This window comes from Panthera onca, chromosome A1, assembly GCF_046562875.1.
Source record: "Panthera onca isolate mPanOnc1 chromosome A1, mPanOnc1 haplotype 2, whole genome shotgun sequence".
Taxonomy (NCBI): Eukaryota; Metazoa; Chordata; class Mammalia; order Carnivora; family Felidae; genus Panthera; species Panthera onca.
Window position 1 is genome coordinate 163,878,017 of NC_138339.1, and position 17,430 is coordinate 163,895,446.

General features: G+C 42.2%; 1 non-coding gene across 1 annotated transcript; it reads left to right on the forward strand.

The window, feature by feature from the left end:
- The first annotated feature begins 7,676 nt into the window (after positions 1 to 7,676).
- Positions 7,677 to 7,761, forward strand: TRNAQ-UUG (transfer RNA glutamine (anticodon UUG)). Its single transcript has one exon. It is a non-coding gene; the product is annotated as a tRNA-Gln (tRNA).
- The last annotated feature ends 9,669 nt before the right edge of the window (positions 7,762 to 17,430 follow it).

Sequence of the window (17,430 nt, forward strand, 5' to 3'; positions counted from 1 at the left end):
CTGTGATTGGATGTGTGAAAATACAAACCCAAGTGTCACACCCATGAGGTGCAGGACCGTAAGTCTCCTACTGGATTTGTCTGAAGACACTAGGTTTTCAAAATGTGTTCCATTTAAACACCTGTAGCATGAGCCCTAACGTAAAGGCAATTGGACGAGAATAAATGGCCCCCTCACTGCTATGCTCACGTGAAGTTTTATTTTCTTCAAACAGTTACTTGCTTCCACTTGCCGAGATATTGTTTTGGGGCCAAATAAAAGGTCCTTTGTGACAGAGAGTGAGATGTGATCTCTTACGAAGCCTGGCGGTGTCTCGAGATCTATCCTACGTTCTTTGTCAAGTTCGTTTTAATTATAAATGGAATACAGACCTCAAGGGGGAAAATTCTCCGTCAACACAGAAATACTTTTATTTCGAATTTTCCAACTGCTTTGCTGGTTTCTTCTTAGCGCTTCTTCCTTCTGTTACCCCACCTTGATTTCCTCCTATTTTTCATCCTGACCCGCATGCAAGTGATTGTAAATATGCTTTCTAGAATCTGGCTTCCGGTTCTTTCTTTTCAGTTCACAGCCTGGGGAAGGCAGGCATGAGCCCATAAAAATACAATCTTTAATCTTAAGGACTTCCTGTCCAGAAAGGCGTCAGAGCAGACCAAATGGCACCAAGAGAGCAGCATGGCCCTCGGCGGCTCCCGGTGTGGATAAACAACCCTGATGAAGAGTTACGCTCTCTTAGGGATATTCTCGATGCTTCTGCATCAGAAACAGTCATCTTGCCTATGTTGAAATTTCAGTGTGTTTCCCTGGGAATAAAATGAAGCCTGTTCAGAGGGTGAATGCCAGAGAGTGTTGGATTTCCTTCCCTGGGTTAGAGAAACACAATAACTCTGTTATGGGCCTTCCCTCTGGTACCTAGAAACCACCAGAAGGCTGGGGGAGGACCGTTTTACTCAGACCCAGCTGTTAGTTTTTCCTTGTAGCTCCGGCGTCCTGAAACATTTGGCCAGTCGCTACCCCCTTGGCTTCCGAAAGGTCTGACAACGTCCCTCTGTGCCACGGTGGAAAGAGTCCAGTCTCAACCCCGTGCTTACGAATCCCGCACTGGAGTGCACATCTTGAAATCATGCCAGCCTAGGGCTTCCCACCTCTCTACAGAACCTCAGTTTGGATTCTCTCCTCCGCCTGCGAGAAACAGATACTCCCTGAAAACAATGGACTGTAAATTGAGAACAGTTAAGAATCAACATCAGTTTCTCATAAATCTAATTTCCAATTTCCCACCAGTCTGGACTCTGTGTACAAAGTCTCACACACACTCCCCTCTGGGGATTGCACACCCACGTTCAGAGACCCACCTTGACTTATTCAGCTGGTTTTTCTCTTCAGTGGAAAGAAACAATGCAATCCAGCAGAGCAATTGTAGGAGGAAGTTATTAGAAATGGGTAGATTTATTATAATTTCTTTTTTCTATCCTGACTGGGTGTGGAAGGGGAGATAAACATCTATGTAGCAAATGCATAGAACATTTTTTCCATGCTAACTTGCAGCTGCCTGGATTAAGTGTACATTTTTACCATTCTGTGGAAAAATATAGGAAAAGCGTCTAAAAGAAAGTATGATTATATGAAATAATCATTCATGGATGTAACCTAAGAATATTTTATTCATTTTGATGCAGCCAAGAAATAGAAAATAAGATTTTGTATCTGCTAATAAAAACTACCAGACATCATACAAATATTGGAGTGAATATAGTTCTTGTAACTAAAATAGTCCTTAAAGAGTTTGCTGTCATCGAGGGGTGCATGGGTGGCTCAGTGTGTTAAGCAGTTGACTTCAGCTCAGGTCATGTCTCACAGTTCGTGGGTTCGAGCCCCGGGTCAGGCTCGGTGCTGACAGTTCGGAGCCTGGAGCCTGCTTCAGATTCTGTGTCTCCTCTCTCCCCACCCCTACTCATGCTCTGTCTCTCTCCGTCTCTCAAAAATGAATAAGCGTTAAAAAAAAAAATTAAAAGATAGAGTTTGTTGTCATTGCAAGGTCAGATTCAGCATAAACCCTCGAGGTCGGGCTTCTTAGATGCGAAGTCACTTTTACGGAGACATTTTAGGTACCATAAGCAGTGTCTGTTATTTCTATATGGTTGAAATCCTTTTCTTACTGTTGTGACAACAGAAGAAAATGTATGATGCTGAAATCTAAGAAATGCCAAGTGTCTCCTTTTAAAGCCGCTATTCCTTTAATATCCTTGCCATCCCATTTCTCAGCTCCTACGGTGTGATGAACACTTCTTAGACATTTATGATGAGATGTCATCGTTTAGGTGGACGGGGATAAAGTAAGCTTTCTCTCGCGACTTCTCTACCAGGATGGCTCACCGGGAGTGCTTATGGCATCGTGTAGCATTTAATAGTTCACACGGACTCTAGATCTCACTACAGAAGATTTTGATAATGACTTTAATGACAATATCAACCTGTAGCTGGAAAACAAAATATGTAAAGTGGCTTACCTGCTAAACTTTATCTTTAAAGTAAATAAAATCTTGCTAATGTGGGTGTGTCCTGGAATTTTAAAAAGCCCCCTTGAAAATTAGATTTTGCTCTCTGTATTAATAATGAGGAAGTTTAATACTTTAAAAGAAAGAAAGAGAGGGGACGTCTGGGTGGCTCATTCGGTGTCCGACTCTTGCTTTCGGCTCAGGTCGTGATCTCAGGGGTCACGGGATCCCCGTGTCGGACTCTATGCTGACAGCGTGGAGCCTGCTTGGGATTCTCTCTCTCCTTCTCTCTCTGCCTTTTCCCCACTCTCTCTCTCTCTCTCAAAATGAATACATAAACATTAAAAAAAAATGAAAATAAAGAAAGAGAAGCAGTGAGAGTAGAGAGAGCTCAAGACAGTAGCTGGGAGCCCTGGGTCTCCACCCTGGCTAGGCCAACATGACAGCAACAAATCACTTCCCTTCTCCGGGCCTCAGTTTCCCCCTCTGTGAGTCTCCTCTAGGATGCACGAGGCCCACGCCAGAGCCCAAAGGCAACACTCATCCTGCACACGTAGTACGTTCCAGCTGCTCTTTGCACACTCACGCCATCAACACTCCCAAACCCCATGAGGCACGTGCTATTGGAGGAGGACCCTTCACCCCTAGAGGCAGAGCTCTGATTGAAACTGGGGCCCACTACAGAACCAAGCTGCTGACCACTGCATCACACTGCCTTTTCTATCTGGGGCTCTGGCTCTCGTTTGAAAGGGAGTGAGACAAGACAGTGTTGGCACAAAAGGTCCGTGAGACACGTTTACAAATCAGGGAGACTCACTCTGTAGCCGTGCACGCACTGATCTGCCTGCCATCAACGGCTGGGTTTGGGCTTTGCCGTCCTATCAGGAGGCTGTGTGTGGGGGGGGGGGGGGCGGGGGGCAGACACACTTTCAGGGGAAATGGAGGGGTTCGGTGACCCGATGCCCACTGTCTTATCCTGTGCCGTGACGTGTCCAAAACTGGACTTAGAAAGTACAAATCGTGTAGGATGCCCAGAGGGGATCAGACTTCTAGTAGATTCCCGCTTGCAAGATCGACGGGGAAATTGTTCCACAAAACTGAGAACCGCTGTATTCATCCACGAAAGAGCTAGTCAGCGTTTCTTTGTCTCCGCGGTGGTGTTCACAATCTTCTGCAAGATTTAGGCAAAGTAGATTGTTTTTTGAAAAAAAAGCAACAGCGCATCCCATATTTTATCACCATTAGTAAGCAAATGGTAACAACTGCAGGTGTGAGCACAGCAGGATGGTTTTCTGCACTCTCCAGTCTGGAGGAGAATTTCAAAACACCCGATGTGATGTCCTTGGGTCACACCAGCCTGCTCTTCTTAAAGGTACAAAGTCACTCTTTTAGGAACAGCCTACTCAGGATCTATTATTATTTCACGGACCATACAGTCGGGATCTAAAACTCAACCTGTTTTCATCCACTCTTGTTTCTTTTCAAAGATTTGCAAATAATGGCGCACTCATTTTTACCCCCCCCCCCCCCCATATCTTTTTATTTCAAGCCTTTCATATCTGAAGCTTGGATCATTGCCTTTGTGTGAGCTGCTTATAGATTATTAGGGTAATTGCTTGAAGACTTAAGAATTGCTATACTGGAATAATTGCATTATTTTCCACTTAGCTGTATCTTTCTCTCAAATAGGCATACTGCTTCTGAACGTGTTTGGAGTACCTGCCCTCCTTTGTCTCATGGTGTGGCTCTCCAAACTACCTAAGTGGTCTGCAAGGAGTGACAAAGGGCCCAGTGGCTTTTCCAGAAGGGAATGGACTCCAGACACTGTTCCTGCTCAGTGATCCTAACCTGGCATCAGCCTGTCATGATGATAAATTGTATGTACGATTCATAGCCGAAGCAGATGGGAGAGTGCTGGTTATTAAAATCTAAATCTGTTTTCCAAACAAAAAGAGAACTGTTTACTTCTCAATGAAACATAGACCCCTCATAAAGGACATTTTGAACATTCCAGTGTTACTCACTGAAGGAAGTATGCAGTAAGGGACACCTAGGCTCTAATAAAATTAAGGTTGGTTCTAAGAGAAGTAAAATAGAAGGGCCTCATTCATTTAGTCACCAGGTTCACTGAATGCCTGCTAGCTTCCAGGAATAGAAAGATTTACCAGAAAATATGTTGTAAAAATAAATAATATTTTTCTTTCCATTAAAATACTCAATTTGCGGGCAAATAAACCTGATGGTGTGTTATTATAGCCTCATCACAGAGAGAGACTGTTTTAAGATGTGCTATACGTCGGCAAAAAGGAGATGAGATACATTTGGCTTTTAAAACACTTGTAAATTCACTAACCTTCCAGACTATTCAAAAACCCAGATCTCAAGATTTAAGGCCACAGATGGAGCAAAATAATGTAAAGGTAAAATGAACTTCGTTTGTTGCCCCTGGGGTTTTATTCCAGCCACAGGGAAGGAAAATCAAGAGATTTGCAGGTCCAGATTTATTGATTTACTCATTCACTCTTAATTTAGCAACTATCGATTGAGCTCTGGTATGTGACAGTATTGTGGAAACTTCTGGAAACTATCATTAGCACATTATTGACCCCAGAAGTCCTCTTGGTTCCAGATGCATTCGTTGTACCTTTGGTGAAACTGAAGGGTGTTAGTCAGTGTGATTACCTAGATGATCTCCGAAAGAACATTCATTAAAAAAACACAAATTCTATTTATTACCCCACCACGTGCTGGAGACTTCTCATTCATTATCACATATCTCTACAACAATTCCAAGACGTTTCAGGGATCACTTACAATGAACAAACCTGGGTCTTAGGCGGGAAATTCTGCCCGATGCCTCACAGATGAAGTGGCAGGGTGGAACTTGAACTTAGCATTGAGTGACCCGGAAGTGCCATCCCATTTCAGTGTGCCACACTGTCCTCCAGGGAAGGGACACGGCTCTCCATCCAGGCAAGCGTGCAGTCCTGACCTCTGAATACTTACAGAAAAAAAAAAAGTGCATTCTTCCATTTTCATGTCGGTACCGATTTTCTTTTTCTTCAACGAGTTACAGTTCAAGCATTTTCTTTTCAGAAAATGTAACTATAAATTCCCATGGGCCAGGAGCTGCCGAAACTTACCAGAGACACCTGGTAATTGAAGGGACAATCTAAGGGGCGTGTGATGTGTCCATTCCTGTGGATTTTCTAAGCCATATTCCTGAATAATGCTATCATCAAAACCCAAACCACTAGATTATATCATCCTCTCTCTCTTAGAGAAAATTCTTCACACAGGTTGAAATTTAGTGCAATTTCCTGAGGTGGGAAGGGATGGTATAAAAGGCTTTCATTAGAAAACTTCACTCCCGCAACAAATCTTTTCCTGAGGGCTTCCTTACACCAGCCCTGTGTCCGAAATTCAGTGTTGAACAGAAGTGTATTTGGCCTCTACTCTCATCAAACTTACATTCAATGAGCGCAAGATACAGAGAATAATCGCATACAAGTTACGACTCTAAGTACTTTGAAGGATGAAAACATGACGCTTTAAGAGTGGGTCATCATAGGGTTTGACCTAGGCAGGAAATTCTCCCGCAAAACCATAGTCAAAAATGATCCTGCAGAATATAAGCTATCTGTTATTGTTAGAATTCATATAGGAAGCATTCTTCGTAGAAGTAGGTCAACTGAAATATGTTTCCCTACTTGGTTGTGTGTGTTTCTTGTGGGTCGTTTCTTTGTTTGTTTGTTTCGTTGGTTGGTTAGTGGTTTTTTTGTTTGTTTTTTGTTTTGTTTTGTTTAGTTTTAGCCTTTCATCTGACAAAGACCAACTCTACTCTAATCTAGTACAATCTAATGCTCTCCTGAAAACACACTTTCTAGAAACTCGAGGCTAAATTCACTGTCAACAGTATTAAGATATGATTCACTTACCTTTGTCACTTTTTTTGTTCTCTCTGTACTTTAATCGCTCTGTTTTAGATATGCTTTAACATTTAATATGCTGCAAGCTTTTTTTGTAAATTGTTAAGTATAACTAAAGAGGACTGGTTAATAAACAGCATATTTTTAATTGTCAACAGATTGGTTGCAGGATTTAATTTTTTTTTTTTTTTTTTTTTTTTTTTACTGGAACCCTGGTTGAACCTGAACTAGGAGCTGAAAATTCCTTTGGATTTTTGAGAAGATGGCAAAGGAGCATCAGTGGGTGAATTTGTAACAAAGCCCAAGGCAGTAAATCTCTTGGGATCACTCCCACCAAAGGTCTTAAATATCCTTCAGGAGGAAAAAGTCAAAACTTACAATAGTCTTTCACTTTTCAACTTTTTACAACAATGAAATGAAATGCCTGTCCGTTCATTCAACGTCCCACCTCACACCAGATTGGGGGAATCTGATCCACAGCAAACTGCCTCACTGTCCATCATCCTCCCAGACTTAGGCAGGGAGAAACAAGGGAAGCCCAGTTCACAGACATCCGGGAAGGTCAGTGGTGGCTGGTGTCACGCTCTCCACTGAGAAACCAGCATCAATGTCCACACTTGCCGTACGGGGAAGCCGCAGAGCCAGCGTCAGGGACACACGCGCGTTATACACACACACACACGCGCGCGCGCGCACACCCCTTAGGCTGCTCATACTTAGAGCAGTATCCTCTTAGGAAGTTCTACGGGAGAATTACACAGGTTGGTTGAGAGTTACATCGGTCACATGAACTTCTCGCTCCTGCCCATTTCACTATCTGGCTACTTTTACCCAGGGAATCATTTATTTCACACAGTGAATGACCCTTCTGATTTGTTTCCCACTGGTTTCTTTTTCACTTTTATTGCTTTAGCTTTAGCGGTTCTGATGCCCTTATAGAAAGACCTTTTGCTGACTTTGTGAGATATGCTGATTAAAGGAAAAAAATCCTTTTTCTTACATGACAAAAATGCTTAAAAATATCTGCTGGACTTGGTAGCTACTCTTTTCCAAAATCTCAGTATCCAAATATGCAAAACGGCAGTGGCTTTTCCAATTAAAAACATTAAAGGTATGTCTATAAAGCTTCAATAAGATCAGGAAAGTCTGGGTGGCTGCAACCCATCTAGTTCCTTACGTTCTCCTTCTACCTTGTTAAAATTATATTTTGGTTATTGAGTTGGAGCAGAGAATGTGTTCTAGATGAGGCGCCTGGGTGGCTCAGTTGGTTGAGTGTCTGACTTTGGCTCAGGTCACGGTCTCACGGTTCGTGGGTTCAAGCCCCGCTTCGGGCTCTGTGCTGACAGCTCCGAGCCTGGAGCCTGTTTTGGATTCTGTGTCTCCCTCTCTCTCTGCCCCTTCCCTGCTTGCTCTGTCTCTCTCTCTCAAAATAAACAAACATTAAAAAAAATAAAAATAAATTAAAAAAAAAAAAAAGAATGTGTTCCAGTTAATCCAAGGAAGAATGGAAGATACCATGTCAATGAAAGATTCTGACACAGGTCTGATCTGGATATTTACACAGAATCATAACAGAAACATTTTAATTAAGCACATTTTTTTCTATTCCAACCAGATTTCACAGAGCAGATGGCCATCCTTCTAACTCCATTTCTGTATTGGATGTAAGAGAGGGCTATCTTGAAAAGTGAACTTGTCACAATTATATACCTAGTCACATTGATAACTTACTCCAATAGTCTTTTTTTTTGGTGCCATTATTTTATATTGTACGTACCCTTATCTTTGTCATGAAAACTTACAACCACAGAGTAAAAATAATTATTGTCCATTTGTTTATGAAACATTAGAAAGATGAACTGAAGCCAGATTATATTCAGATCGGGACCAATTAAGAAGAAGCAATGCCCTCATTGGTCCAACCTTAGTTCAACCTTTTGAAACAAAGAAACCAGTCTACACAGACCCAGGTGTCTGCCCTGGAAGCTGAGTTTCAGCAGGACTGTGCAGCCATTCACTTTTCCAGTACGAATGCACCACAACCACGTACAAATAGGTCATCACACCAGTAAGTCGACAGAGAAATGCAACGTATATGCGTTACCTAAATTTACCTCTTTCTTGTAGGTCATCTGCCTTTTCCCCCTCAAATGTCATTTTTACTTCCAAACATAGCTGCACTTGATAATTAGTTACATATTTTAAAGGACGTAAGAGAAATGGTCACTGGGATTTCAGAGGTTAAGATTGCCCTGCCAGCCAACACTCTGGAACACCAATGGCGAACCATCAGTCTTTATATCTAAACCCAGGGCGACTTAAATCAGGTAAAAGGAGGCTTCCAAAGCGTGCCAATCAAGGTTCAGCTCTGATGCTTGAATCACCTCCGTAAAACCGCCCCCAGACAAACATCTCTTCAGGTTTTAACTTCTTTAGGATGGAAGGCATGTGTTGCCTACAATTTTCCTACTCCTGAGTCTCCCTCTGGAAGATCTGTGTTTCTTGTGTTTCAGGAAAGTCGAGCTAACTTGAACTCCTTTCCTTCCCAGCTACTCAACCTTCCTTAATGTGACTCTAGTGTCACATGGCCTAGCATCATGTCATTGGCAGGTGACTGCATTCGAGAAATGCAGTAAGAGCTCCAGGCAAAGCTTGTACTGGAAGAGGAGTACGGTTGTTCACGCAAAAACGGACCACACGAGCGATAAGAAAAAAATAATAATGCTAGGAAACTGGAGAAAAGTTACACGTGGGGAGAGACCACCACAGCTCCCCTCGGATAGTTCAAAGCTCCTCATTGTGTGTCTCCAATGTGAGGTGTCTCGCTAGCCAAGCTAAGAAAATGAAATCCATCCACGATGAATGAAAAATAATCCATTTGGAGAAGAACGATACCAAGAAGTCAATAAGGAAAATAAACTCAGCTGTGGTGACAAAAACAAAAACAAAACACAGAGGTGGTAGGGAAGAACAAATTGTTGGGTGACAAAATGGTAAGGTGCAGAGCATAGGAAGTGTAGCCACCCTACACCACACCCCTGTAAGACTTCCTCTTCTCTGAATGGAACCGAATATCAAAGCAATGTCAACACAAGCTCCTTGGTGGTCTCTTGTGACATAGCCTTCCCAGAATGACGCTATTTATGCCTATTTCTCAGATGTTCCCACTTTTAAAACTTTCTCACCCCTTTTGCTTTAAATGCATACTTTGGTGTCAAATCTTTTCCATTATGATGGCATAAATCTTTTTCAGACATTTTAAACTTTTCCTAAATGAGATTTCTCATGGGAGGTGTGAACGATTCTGATTTGGCAAACCCTCTTTCTAATTCGCTGTTTTCAAATCAACGAAGAACTGGGTCAAACAGCGCCATCACCGAAATTGAAAACTGTTGTATTGCTGCAAAAATCCGAAGAACAAACAGGGTGCGTGGATGTGTGGAAAAGGTGATTTTACGCAAAGGATGTTTTCCAGCTTCCTGCAAGGAGCTAATAAATGCGTGTCTTAGAGTTCACTTAGAGCGACCTAAGAAAAATGTTAAGCTTGGGTTAAGCACCGTGAGTCTTGCTCACCAGTAATATTAAAATAAAATAATCGATATCCTGGGAGTCCCTAGGAGTTAGCTGCTACATAAAATTCACCAAGAGGACATCAGCCCATAAGAGCCTTATGATATAAACACACGGGCAGAGAGCAAGCCTCCATTTTGATTAGAACGCAGGAGGAGTGACATTTGATACAAATACCAGAGGCTCCCTCTTCTAGCAAGCTAACGAAGATGTTTAAGCACAGCACTACAGAAGGCAGTGAGTGCATTCTCCCCTATGTGTTACAAGATTGGCCAACTGTGGTCTGGGGAGCAATGATGGACATATCTGAGGGACCGATGTGAAATTACCTACAGTTGTTAGCACAAGCAGAGAGAAAAAAGGGATTAAAGAAAAAACCACAACCAACAAGAGGCAGGACAAAAAGAAAGCCCTGTTGGAAGAAAGTAAAGTGGAGAACTGAGGTAATTCTGCAGATTCTTCATACGTAAGAACTGTGTTTGGGTAGGAACGATTCCGGCCATGGGCGTTGTGCCTACACACCTCTTAATTTTTTCTTTATGTTGAAAATCTACTGGCTGCCCTGTTTCTTTTGCCACTTGAAAATGGCATTTATGTATTTATTTTTTATATTACCAGACCTTGAATTTTATTTTTTATTATATATATTTTAAATATAATTTATTGTCAAATTGGCTTACATATGACACCCAGTGCTCATCCCAACAGGTGCCCTCCTCAATGCCCATCACTCACTTTCCCCTCCCTCCCATCCCCCATCAACCCTCAGTATGATCTATGTATTTAAGAGTCTCTTATGATTTGCCTCCCTCCCTCTCTGTTTGTAACTATTTTTTTCCCCTTCCCTTCCCCCATGGTCTTCTGTTAAGTTTCTCAAGATCCACACAGGAGTGAAAACATATGGTATCTGTCTTTCTCTGCCTGACTTATTTCACTTAGCATAATACCCTCCAGTCCCATCCACGTTGCTGCAAATGGCATGATTTTATTCTTTCTCATTGCCAAGTAGTATTCCATTGTATATATAAACCACATCTTCTTTATCCATTCGTCATTTGATGGACATTTAGGCTCTTTCCATAATTTGGCTATTGTTGAAAGTGCTGCTATAAACACTGGGGTACAAGTGCCCCTCTGCATCAGCACTCCTGTATCCCTTGGGTAAATTCCTAACAGTGCTATTGCTGGGTCATAGGGTAGATCTAGTTTTAAGTTTTTGAGGAACCTCCACACTGTTTTCCAGAGTGGCTGCACCAGTTTGCACTCCCACCAACAGTGCAAGAAGGTTCCCGTTTCTCCACATCCTCACCAGCATTTGTAGTCTCCTGATTTGTTCAGAAAATGGCATTTAAAAGAAGGAATGACAGGGGCGCCTGGGTAGCTCAGACGGTTAAGCGCCCGACTTCCTCAGGTCATGATCTCTCGGTTGGTGGGTTCGAGCCCGCGTTGGGCTCTGTGCTGACCGCTCAGAGCCTGGGGCCTGCTTCAGATTCTTGTGTCCCTTTCTCTCTGCCCCTCTCCTGCTCACACTCTGTGTCTCTCTCTCTCAAAAATAATAAACATTGAAAAAATAATTTTTAAAGAAGGAATAGAAACTGGCACGTGCAATTTTTGGTGAAAACCTATGACAGTCTTACAAATGTGAAGTTTTTATGCTGGCGGAGGAACCAAAAGATTGAGCCTTAAAACAAGCTGGGAATCCTTGGGGCTTTTGGAAGTTGGAAGGAAGATATGGACATAAATTTGTGGCTTTATTTAAATAAAAAGTATTGTGGGGGAGAACCCTGACCTTTGCAAAAGTCCCACAGCAAGAGGAGTGGGTCTACTTGGAATGAATGGCTCGGTTAAATTAAGGATGGGCTGACAGAAAATGGCTTTAATTATTCTTTCCTATGTCCCATTCTGCAGGCACTTTGCCAAGTACATTTTCAAAGAGAAAATGCAAACACAAAAATAAGATGCAAATGGCTCTCAAGTGTCCTAGTGTGTCTTACACAAATGTTCTGGGATTTTATTTTGGTTTTTAATTTTGCTACTTGTCCTTAAAAGCCATCACGTTTTTCAGAACCCTCTTAGGGTCGAGCACTTGAAAGTTCTTCAGCTTTCTGCGGGGCTGTCTGCCTATTGCCAAATGCATTTTTTTTTTTTAATGTTTATGTCTTTACCATCAACTCAAACTCTTAAGTTCAATGTCAAATGGAATGGTAGAACTCTTTCTGCAAGATCAGGGAGAATCAAAATTCAAACATTAACTAAAAGATGTGGTTTCTAAAGGGTTATAAAGAGAAGGTGGGAAGTGTGATATACTCCAGGGTCAAGAGCATCTATTAGGAAATGTGTCACTTTTTATTCTTTATTCTTTTAAAAAGATAAAACGATTCAAAAGAGACTCTGTATTTGTGGAGTGTGATTATTGCCAGCTGTCTTTGTCTTGGATAATGTGTCAGGGTTTTGTTCCTGTTTACCTAAGTCAAAGAAAACAAGGTTATTGTGAAGGCTGCCCACGGCTGTTTACATAACATACCTCCTGATTCTGGAAACGAGTACTGTTTCCTGCTCAAAACCCAAAAGAAGGAATGGGATACGTAATATTCTTACACACTAAAATCAGAGCAACAGGTGTGGTCAATAAAGCCTTAGGTTAATGAGAAATATCATTTCCACCTTCCCACTCTTAAACAACATTAGATTATTCTGTGAACTTACCGTGTACTTTTGCCTTTTCCTTTTGTCCGAAATACCATCCCCCTTTTCTCTCCTTTCTTCAACTAATGAACACCTACTCATCTTCTAAGTGTTCTTAATTCCAGTGCCACTTCTTCCGAAAGATTTTCCCCAACTATGTCAGGCAGAAGAAATCACCCCGTCCCCTGCATTTCCATAGCATTTTATAAACACTCATCTTTTAACACATCTTATGTGGTATCATAATTCAATGTTACAAGGGGAATGCCAATGTTAGACTACCAGTGTCCCCTAGCAAAAGCCCTTGACTTATTCACCCTTCTGCCCCTGGTAACTAATGGTACAGAAACTGACATATAGTGGTTGTTTAATGCCTGTTCATAGGATGGATGGATGGATGGATGGATGGATGAGCAAACGAATCCATTACTCGAAATCAATGCTATTGAGGCCACCTGATGTCACAATTATATCAAAATCATAAGATCTTATGGGATTCTTATGCAGGAGGCAAGAATAGACAATCACAGACAAACATAAGCCAACTTAAAGAAATTTCTAAAATCTTTTCGAGTTCTAGCATTTTATGATTTTACGGTTTTTAAACATTTAAGTGGTGAGCCATTTCCTGTGTCCCTTTGCCCATGGATGGTGTAGGATATATGAGGTAATGGAGTTGGTGTTATTATTTTTTTTTGAGATTTTATTTTTTAAGTAATCTCTACACCCAACGTGGGACTCAATCTCACAACCCCGAGATCAACAGTCACGCGCCCCACTGACTGAGACAGCCGGGCGCCCTGAGTTGTGGTATTATTTTAGCATAGTTCTCTCTTCACTGTCTTTTTTGAAGGTATCCTAGAAGTCAGTGAAGCAGACATGCTCTCTCTGTGGTCCAGCCCCATACTGGGTCGTTTCCTCTCTGATGCGGAGGCATTGAAGGGCAACAATCCCGGTCTGCTTGCCTCCCCCCCGGTCATTGTGCCGAATCACTCACAACTGCCTTTACCTGAGGCTCTGGGAGAGTCAACTTTGTGTTGACTTTGGTTGTACTATTAACTACATCCTTTGATATCATCTGGAGCTTTCAAGATGAAGCACTTCATGATGTTTTCTTGCTAAGCAGATTTTGAATTTATATAGGAAAAGATGACAGGGACCAAAATAGCGTCTCTCCAGAGAAAGGAAGTTCACTTGGAGGTAAACATGGTAAATTCTGTTAAAAGATGAGGAAGAGGGAAAGATGACCATCAACACGTTCATGAGCAAAACAGAAATCTCAGAAGAGCAATGCCCTACGCTGGCCTCGATTAGAGCTTATTAATCCAGAAATTTCTCTACAAGGAGATGGAATTGCACTCTAAGGACGCAAGCTGATCGGTCACAAAGAGAAGAGATTTCCTCCATCAGAGTATCCCTGTGTAAGGGTTATGTTTGCATTCAGACACTTATTTGCTGTACAAAGATTTCTGTTTCCACACGAGCCTCCATACAAGGTTATGCAGCGCCTCGAGGATTCTTCATAGACCCGGAGTGAAGATTCCATAAACACTGGGAATGTTTAGAACCAAGCAGAGACGGTAGTGTCTTCATTTCACACCCCACATGGGCCACACCAGTTGTGGTAAGGATGGCCTTGGCCTGGCACTTGTGACCTTTCCCTTAACTAGTGAAGTCAAATCACCAGGATTCAAGTATCTACCTTTTGTAACCTGTGCCAACCACTAGGAAGTTTTCATGAGAAATATAACCAAAGCTACTGCTTTTGACAAACTGAAATATTGATAAAAATATAAGATTAATGTTAAGATATTTAAATAATGATGACCAAATGAAATGAAATGGTAGATTAATTATACAGTATGGCGTGGGGAGCATATCATCTTTTCTAAAGACACGTGCATTGGGGCGCCTGGGTGGCTCAGTCGGTTGAGCGTCCGACTTCGGCTCAGGTCATGATCTCACAGTCCGTGAGTTCGAGCCCTGCGTCGGGCTCTGGGCTGATGGCTCAGAGCCTGGAGCCTGCTTCCGATTCTGTGTCTCCCTCTCTCTCTGCCCCTCCCCCGTTCATGCTGTGTCTCTCTCTGTCTCAAAAATAAATAAACGCTAAAAAAATAAATAAATAAATAAAGACACGTGCATTGGGGCTCCTGGGTGGCTCAGTCGGTTAAGTGTCTGACTTCAGCTCAGGTCATGATCTCACCGTCTATGGGTTCAAGCCCCGCATTGGGCTCTGTGCTGACAGCTCGGAGCCTGGAGCCTGCTTTGGATTCTGTGTCTCCCTCTCTCTCTGCCCCTCCCCCACTTGTGCTCTGTCTCTCTCTGTCTCTCAAAAATAAATAAATGTAAAAAAAAAAATTTAAAGGCACATGCATTTAGCGCAGAGCATGCATGAGGTTGAATTCTGACTCTGACTTTCTATTAGTAAAGAAATGCTCTAAATCCCAGCTCTTTTTATTTTCTAAATGTTCACAAAGTTGTCATGAAAATGAGAAATAAAGTGTTTAGCAGCCAAATCTTAGCTATTTTTATAAGCTATAAAGGACTTCATGGAGGAGACAGAATTTGTGGCCATCTTCAAAGGATGATAGAAGTTGGGTAAATAAAGAGAAGTGGAGAATATACACCATTTGAAGAGTATCGTAAAACAAATTCTCCGAAGCCAACTCTGTTTCTCTTGCTCAGAAGGCAAAGGCTCAAAGATATACTTCAATTGTGCTTAACACATTTAAAGTTCATTTTCCTCCCAAATGAAGCATCACTTGTAATCTATCAGCCAAATACAGTGCAAGAAACCCCTCTCCACTTTCTCAGGTTTAATGGGCTAATTACTCTGGCTGAGTTCTAATCCCAGTTACTCGAAGCCTCCACGGGCGACTCTCTGTGATTCTTCACTCCAGATGTTATGAGGATTAACCAATCAATTTGAAACACCTTGTAAAAACACGTCAGGCTTTCTAATCCCTTTCCGAATTAATTCCTGTTCAATCCACATTTTTACTGTGATGGCTTTTCAGCTCCATGTGTAACGGTAGCGCACCTGACCCAGAAGTCCAAAATTCCTCCAGCCTGCTTGTCTTGCATTATTTTAATATTGCAGAAGCAGCAAAAACGGTGCTTCCAAACTCTACTTAAGCAAGGGACTTCCTGGGGAAAGATTGCTGGGAGGCTCCGCGCAGACCAATTTAGTATCGCCTCTCTTGTATTTAGTCCCACTTAGGAATGTGTTGCCAAAATGTCGAAACCGTGCAAAACCAAGTTAAGATCACAGTGAGGATTGGGCTTTGCTGCTTTAGTCATCTCAACTCCCACAAGGTCCTGAGGTTCTCGATTTTTTTTTTTTCCATGAGAGGGACGTGTGAGCAATATTACCGATGTCCTGAGCGGACTCCTAGCTATGACACCAGAGAAGGTTGAGCCGAGCTCATTGCATAAACAGCCTTCCTCCGTCAATCTCATAGACCCCCACGGGCCACACTGCAAGCAATACCATCCTAGTATTTGGCAGAATAAACTGTTCCCAACCGAAGATCATCTGCACACATCTCACGGCAAATGATTAAGCTCAAACCAAAGACCCAATCCGACACACTACCAAGTTCAATGGGTCAATCGGGCCAGGCAGAGCACCAAAATGAGTCCCTTTGGCAAATATTTCTTTTCCTACTTGATGTGTCCACTTCTTTTTTTTTTTTTAACCTTTATTTATTTTTGAGACAGAGAGAGACAGAGCATGAACGGGGGAGGGTCAGAGAGAGAGAGGGAGACACAGAATCCGAAACAGGCTCCAGGCTCTGAGCTGTCAGCACAGAGCCCGATGCGGGGCTCGAACTCACGAGCCGTGAGATCATGACCTGAACCGAAGTCGGACGCTTAACCGACTGAGCCACCCAGGCGCCCCTTGATGTGTCCACTTCTAGTTAACAAGGAACAAGACTTAGTCACACTGGTATCTTTTTTTTTTTTTTTTTTAACTTTAGCCACTAATAGGAACGATGTAAGTTGGTCATTTTCTAGAACTCACTTCTCACAGAAAACTTTTCTGTGCTAAGAGTTGTAAAGAAAATCCCCAATTATTGTTTGGGGGGGAAAAAAAACAAATAGATTTGGCCTTGAAGTAGTATTGTATAACTATTTCCTGGATGCACAGCATTTCCAAGATACAGCAGAGCAGTGATAACTTGGAATGTAAGCAGAAAGGACCGTATTTTACTGATGAAACTACTTTCTCTCACTGTCCCTTAATCGTGCTATGGTGTAGCTAGATATGTTGATGCTGACAATACATTAGGATCTTTTTTTAAAATATTTATTTATTTTTAAGAGAGTAGTAGAGACAGAGCGTGAACAGGGGAGGGGCAGAGAGGGAGGGAGACACAGAATCCGAAGCAGGCTCCAGGCTCTGAGCTGTCAGCACAGCTTGGCTTGAGCCCATGACCCGTGAGATCATGACCTGAGCCAAAGTCTGATGCTTCACCAACTGAGCCACCCAGGTGCCCCAAGGATCTTATCATTAAAATATATTCACTTCATACACACCCACTTTAATCTTCAGGAGAACTCATGGAAGCATCATTGCCAGGGTAATGCCCTATTTATTTATACTGGCACATAATTACAAAAAAACCCAAAAAACAAAAAACAAACCCTTAATTTACAAAACTTTGTGCAAGGACACCGCAGATACAGCCTTGTAGATAAACCAAAGTTCCCAAAGAATTAAAAACAGACATGAATCTGATTTGAGG